The following is a 5,687-nucleotide window of genomic DNA, read 5'->3' as shown; positions in this document are numbered from 1 at the left end:
GGGGGTGCCTCCGGGGGAAGGGCCGCGTCCGGCGGGCTGGGCGGGCGCAGCGCGGGGGGCCGCGGACGGGAGGCGGGAGCGGCCGCGAGGCGCTGGCGACCGCAGCAGGCACCGACACGAAAGAGCGAGCGCAGGCCCCTTCCGTCCGCTTGCCTAGCCCTCCGCCGAGCCCCGCCCCCGCCGCCCCCGCCTCGGCCAATCGCCGCGCGCGCGGGCCCGCCCGGCCAATCGCCCTCCCCGCCCCTCCTGCCTCTCGGCCAATCGCTGGCGCTTAGCGATCAGCCAACGGGGGAGCGCGTTACAGGCGGGGGGCAGCAGGGCGTGCGTGCGCCGCGGGAGGGGTCAGAGAGGAGCGCAGCCAGCCCGCCCGCGGGGAAGCGGCGCCACCAATGAGAGCGCGGCAGCTCGGCGCCTGCTCCGCTGATTGGGCGGCGGGGCTCGGTGGCGGGGAGGGGCGTGGCCGGGCCGGAGCCGAGCACGTGGCGAGCGGGCGGCCACGTGGTGGCCCCGGGGGCGTCCGGGAAGGGGCGAGGGGTCGGCACCGGAACCGGGAGAGGATCCGGAGGCTGTGGGGGGAACCAGGAACCGAATTCCAAAGGCCGGGGGGTGTCCCGGGATCGGAGGGGTCGGGGAGCCAGCGGGAGTCCCGGGGCTGGGGGCGGAGGGAAGAGGGCCGGAGCTATGGGAAGCTGGGGTGGGTCTCTGGGTCTCGGGTCCCAGAAGCTGAGGGGCCCGGGAGTGGGGGGTGGTAGCCTCAGCCGGTCAGGGCAGCCTGGCCCTGCTACCGACCAGCTCCAGGGCTAAAACAGGGCCTGAAAGTGGGCTCTGTTCTTTCTGTGCAGGGCAAAAGCTCACAAGGTGCTGGGGCAGGGGGGCAGGAAATTCCTTTTTGCAGTCTACTGCTCTGCCAACTTCTCTCCTTGCACCCCTTTTCTTTCTCTCTTCCCTTATTGACCTGCTTGGTTCTTAGTGTCAGCTGCTAAACTGGAAAGYGTCTCGAGTTCAGCAAGCCCGGGAGCTTGCAGGTTTGCAGATACCGGGACTGCACTTGACCCAGCCGGCGACCTGCAGCACCGTGGGGCAGGCAGGACAGCGCGGCCACCCAGAGCAGCACCGCTGCCTCATGGCAGAGAGGGAAGGCCCTGCGCGGTAGGAGAGTTGTGTCCTTAATGACTGCTGAAAGGGGACAGAGCCACSCTATTTCTGTGGAATTGTTCCCCAGTGGCCATGGGCTTTGTGGKGGTGCTGCCCCCAGGGCTATGTGCTGTGCCCCCTGCTTACCTGGCAGGGTCCCGGTCGTGCTGCTTGGCATCCTGCCCGTCATGGCCTTCCRACCCGTGAGTACCCGAGTGCTGAGCACCCCTCTGCTCTGCTTTACAGCTGCCCTGGGCTCTCCTGCCTCCCACTGTGCCAGCGGTTTCACCCTCACCAGCACCTGCTTGAGAAGCCCCYGATGTGGAGAACAAAAGAGCCTGGGTGAGCTCCRAGATAAAACAAACAAAAAMCAACAACAAAAACAGGCGCCAGGTGGATGCGGGCTGGGAGGCGATGCCCCAGGGGTGCTCAGGGCCACCTGCAAGCAAGGGACGGGTTTATCTGCCCCTCAGCCACCCTATTGACCCCTGTGCTGGACAAAGAGAGGGGGTTCCCAGGGAGGTAGAGCCAGTGCCAAGGGAAAGGCCCTGCRCAGGGACAGCCTCCAGCCCTGCTATCTGCAGCGTGTCCCACCATGTGCTGCAGGAGCCAGTAACACAAACCGAGGGCTTGGTGCCACCCCAGGAGCTGCATTTACTCTGCTAAGCAGGAGCTGATTGCTCGCCCCTTGCTGCGTGTGCCCACGCTGTAACRGGATCCTTGCTTATCACTGCTCTCCCAGCAGTGCTGCTAGAGCCAGCGCTGGCCCCAGCTCCCCCCTGCAGAAGGGCTGATTCCTCATGGAAAAGGCAGCRGTTGATCAGTTTGAGCAGCCAGAGCCCCAAAGTGAACCCAGGAAAGGCACAGGAGGGTTTTCTTGGGATACCTGGAATACGGCACAGTGGGATTGGCCGTGGGAGCAGCAGGACATTGCACATGGCTATGGGTGCACAGGGCCACGAGCAGGGCAGACACCGCACCCTGGARCCAGTCCTGCAGCCCTGAGCTACCTGGTGACCCCCAGGCCAGACCCCCCAGAGAAAACAGCCAAAAAAGGGGTGTCCTGATGGGCTGAGCAATTGGTGCAAATAGGGATACTGGGAAGGGATGGGTGCTGGCATGGTTTAGGTTAACCCTGCACCGGGCAAGGTGTGCACCCAGCCAGGACACCCTGTAGGTACCCTGCTGGGGCAGTGTCCCCAGATGTCCCCATCCACTCTGCCTGTCTGCACCTGGGCATTTCCACTAGATGGTGACAAAAGGCCRTGTCTGCCCACTCGGTTCCTGGGGGATAACGGCAGGAAACAGCATCTCCTCAATCCCGTCCTGGTGGCTGGAGGGACTGGAGCAGGGACATGAMCAGGCCCTGACCACGGCCAGGGCAAGAGGGGACAAGAGGGGRCCAGGGTTGGGATGGCCCCGAGCAAGACCCTTGCAGTCACTCCAGTGCCACCCCCTGGCTCTCCTCATTGTGGGATGAGGGCTCCCTCAGGGATTTCTTACACATTTCCACAGGTCTCTCCCCACGATCCCTTCACACAATCCCCCCAGCGCCCTGCTGAGAAAAAGGGTTTTGCTGTTTCTGCAAGAGTCGATTCCCCCAGGACTGCCCATTGTAGCCTAAGTCCTCACCTGAGCATCCCCTGCCCACAGCTCACAGGATATATCCCACAGCTATGGGGTAATTAGGATGGAGGGAGGGCAGCTTGGGAGCTTCCTCTTCCATAGGACAGAAAAACCATGAGGTGGAAGCAGGGAAGGTGATGGCACATGCAAATGCTTTTATAATCCGAGGGGAAATGAACCTGTGGAAGGGTCGCAGCAGCTGCTCAGTGCACTGATCCCAGCCCAGCGTTTCCGGACATCACTTTCAGCCTCCAGCCTGGGGCTGCAGGGAGCAGGAACCAGAAAAGTCGTGGGTCTCCAGGTGGGTTTGYGTCTTGAGAGCGCCTCATGTTGAGAAATTCAGCTCCCGTGTCACTTGCAGCAGCTCTCTGCAAAGGATGAACTGCACAAAACCCCAAACCCAAGCCTGGCTTGCCTGGAAAAGCCCATGGCCACATCCCACCCCATCCCACGCACACCTCCTGGCCCAGGGGAGCAGCTCCAAASCACTTGCATCACCTGCAAAACCCCACGGCTGCTCTCCAAGCTGGATGCTGAAGATTTTGCGATGGGGAGGCCACTTTGGAGTAAAAGCTCTGTGAACTGTTTGACTGTCAGCAAAGCTGCYCTTGGGCAAAGGCCGGCAGAGCAGCGCCCCGTGGCTCTGCCCCGGTGACTCACATTTACCTGCTGGAAGCTCCCCCGTTCATGCACTTGGATCCGGCTGCTCCCGCTTCCACAGCAGCTCCCAGGCAYGGTGCCAGCAGCCGGCAGACACTCCACTTAGGACAGGCCAGAGCGAGTCAGGCTCAGAGGAGGACATAGACATACATATAATACACATATTTCCTTCTCAGAGTAAAGATTCAAGGTTGAGTCCCAGGCTAGAAAGGCAGGAGTCTCCCTTCACTGCCCGTTTTAWGGGCATGTGCAGCCACACGTACACACGGGCATCTTCCCGGTTTGATGGGCACTGGCCTCGCCAGCTGGACCCTCTGGCATTTCCCCGCTGCGGGAAGCTGGCAGGTCCCGGGCAGCAAACTGCTTTAGCAGCAGGGCCAGGGCCAGTCCAGCCTGGATAACAGCCTGGGGTTGGGACAGCTTCCTTAGCGGGAAAAGCTCTTCCGTTTTCTCTGGAAGCTGCCCAGCTGCACTAAGTAAAAATCACCCCAAAAGGCTCGTCTGTGAGATGTGCATGAGGTTTGCAGAAACCTGGGGGCTGAACCTCTTTTCCCAAGCAGTTTTCCAAGTGTTTTCCAGGCTACACAGAGCTGGGCAGTCCTGAGGACTTCAGGGCTTGCACAGAAAGTCCCCAGGTGGGAGCAGCTGGACCCAGAGCTGCTCCGAGCACCCCAGTGCCAGCCGTTCTGGGCAGTTTCATTATCGTCACCCATCTCAACGTGGAAATTCCCCCAGTGGAATGTGAATTAAAAACTCTCAAACTTTTTCTTCCCCCTTGTTTCCAGTGGCTATTAAAAAAAACACCCCAAACATGAGTGTTGTCAGACTTGAAGCCAGGTCCTGACCACCCTGGTGATTCCCATTAAGCCACATAAGGGCATTACCACCATTCCCACATCCTGACAGGAAGGATTTCCATGGGAAAAGCCCTTTCCTTCCCATCCCTCACCAATTATCAGCTCATCTCCAGGAGACCCAAGTGACAGGGGAAGTTTAACAGGGACTGAAAATAACCCCGCATCCCTCCTGCTTGTTTTTAATTGCAGAGCAAACRAAGACACCACATCGATTCACCCCGCTGGGTAATTAAATGCTTAATGCTATCGACTATAAAGACATTACRGTTGAGCAGCCCAACACTAATTCACTAATAATCACTTAAAACACGGCAAGGAAGGGGCACGAGCTTCTCCTTAGGATCAGCACAGCCACATGGAACGAGGGCTTGCAAGGAGAAGCGTTTGGATGGGAATTAGGGTGTTTAAGATGGGGTACAGATCTCAGGCAAGCAATCATTTCATTATCAGGCACCAGAGCGACACGACACCCCAAAAGCCTCCAAGATACTGTCTCCATCTGTGTCATATCTGTCCAATAAAGGGCTCGTTAATATCATTTATACCTAGGTGCCGCTCGGACTTACCGGKAGAGCATTGCCTGATTTAGCTTCATGAAGTTCATGTTTCCCAAAGACTGGATTCATGGCTGGAAATCAAGTCACATGTAAAATGTATTTCCTTACAGCATCTTTAAAAAAGATTAAAAAGAAAAGGTTAGAAAGAAGCATAAGGGARTGAGTCTTCCTGTGCACTCCCTGGGAGGCAGGAGAAGGTGCCCGCAATTCTTTGGGAAGATGCTTCGAGGCTGCTCCTGCCTCCTGCAGTCTCTGCAGCGACATCCCTGTGCATGGACAGATCCTGAGGAGGGGGAATATTTCCCAGCCTTGTGCTGAGGCGGCGTCTGCCACCACATCCTCCTCTTTGAGACCAGTGTCCAGCGTTTCTGCAAAAAGAAAAGTGCTCAGAAAATTGTTCCATCTTTTTTCCCCCGGCCTTGACGCCTCCCTGACTCATTTCCAATGCCGGCGGCCTGGGTTAGGCTCCWGCCTCTGCTCCCTGCCCTCACCTCAGGCTATCCCTGTCCTTTCCCCTCTCCCTGGCAGCCTTGGCTTTCACCCAGGGTTTAACTTYCTCCTCTGGACGTTCAGCAGGCAGGAGCTCGGCCCCAGGTTAACTGAGATYGGCACCTTCACTGGGAGTCTTGCTAAAAAATAGAATAAACAAAAATTTAAAGCCCTGCTRAGGTTTTTTTGAAGCTCTTAAGAGACAAGAGCCTTTCCCGACGAGGCTTTGCAGGCAATGACGCTGTGCTGCTCCAGCTGGGTGTCCCCCACTCTGCTCCCATGCTGCAGACTGGGAAGTGGCCATACCATTCCCATACCCCACGTGCGCCGTGGAGCAGCGGAGCTCACTGTGCACCAGCATTTG

Source organism: Nothoprocta perdicaria, unplaced genomic scaffold (assembly GCF_003342845.1).
Source record: "Nothoprocta perdicaria isolate Ctin4 unplaced genomic scaffold, notPer1 scaffold_4, whole genome shotgun sequence".
NCBI lineage: Eukaryota > Metazoa > Chordata > Aves > Tinamiformes > Tinamidae > Nothoprocta > Nothoprocta perdicaria.
Note: the sequence above shows the minus strand (reverse complement) of the source record.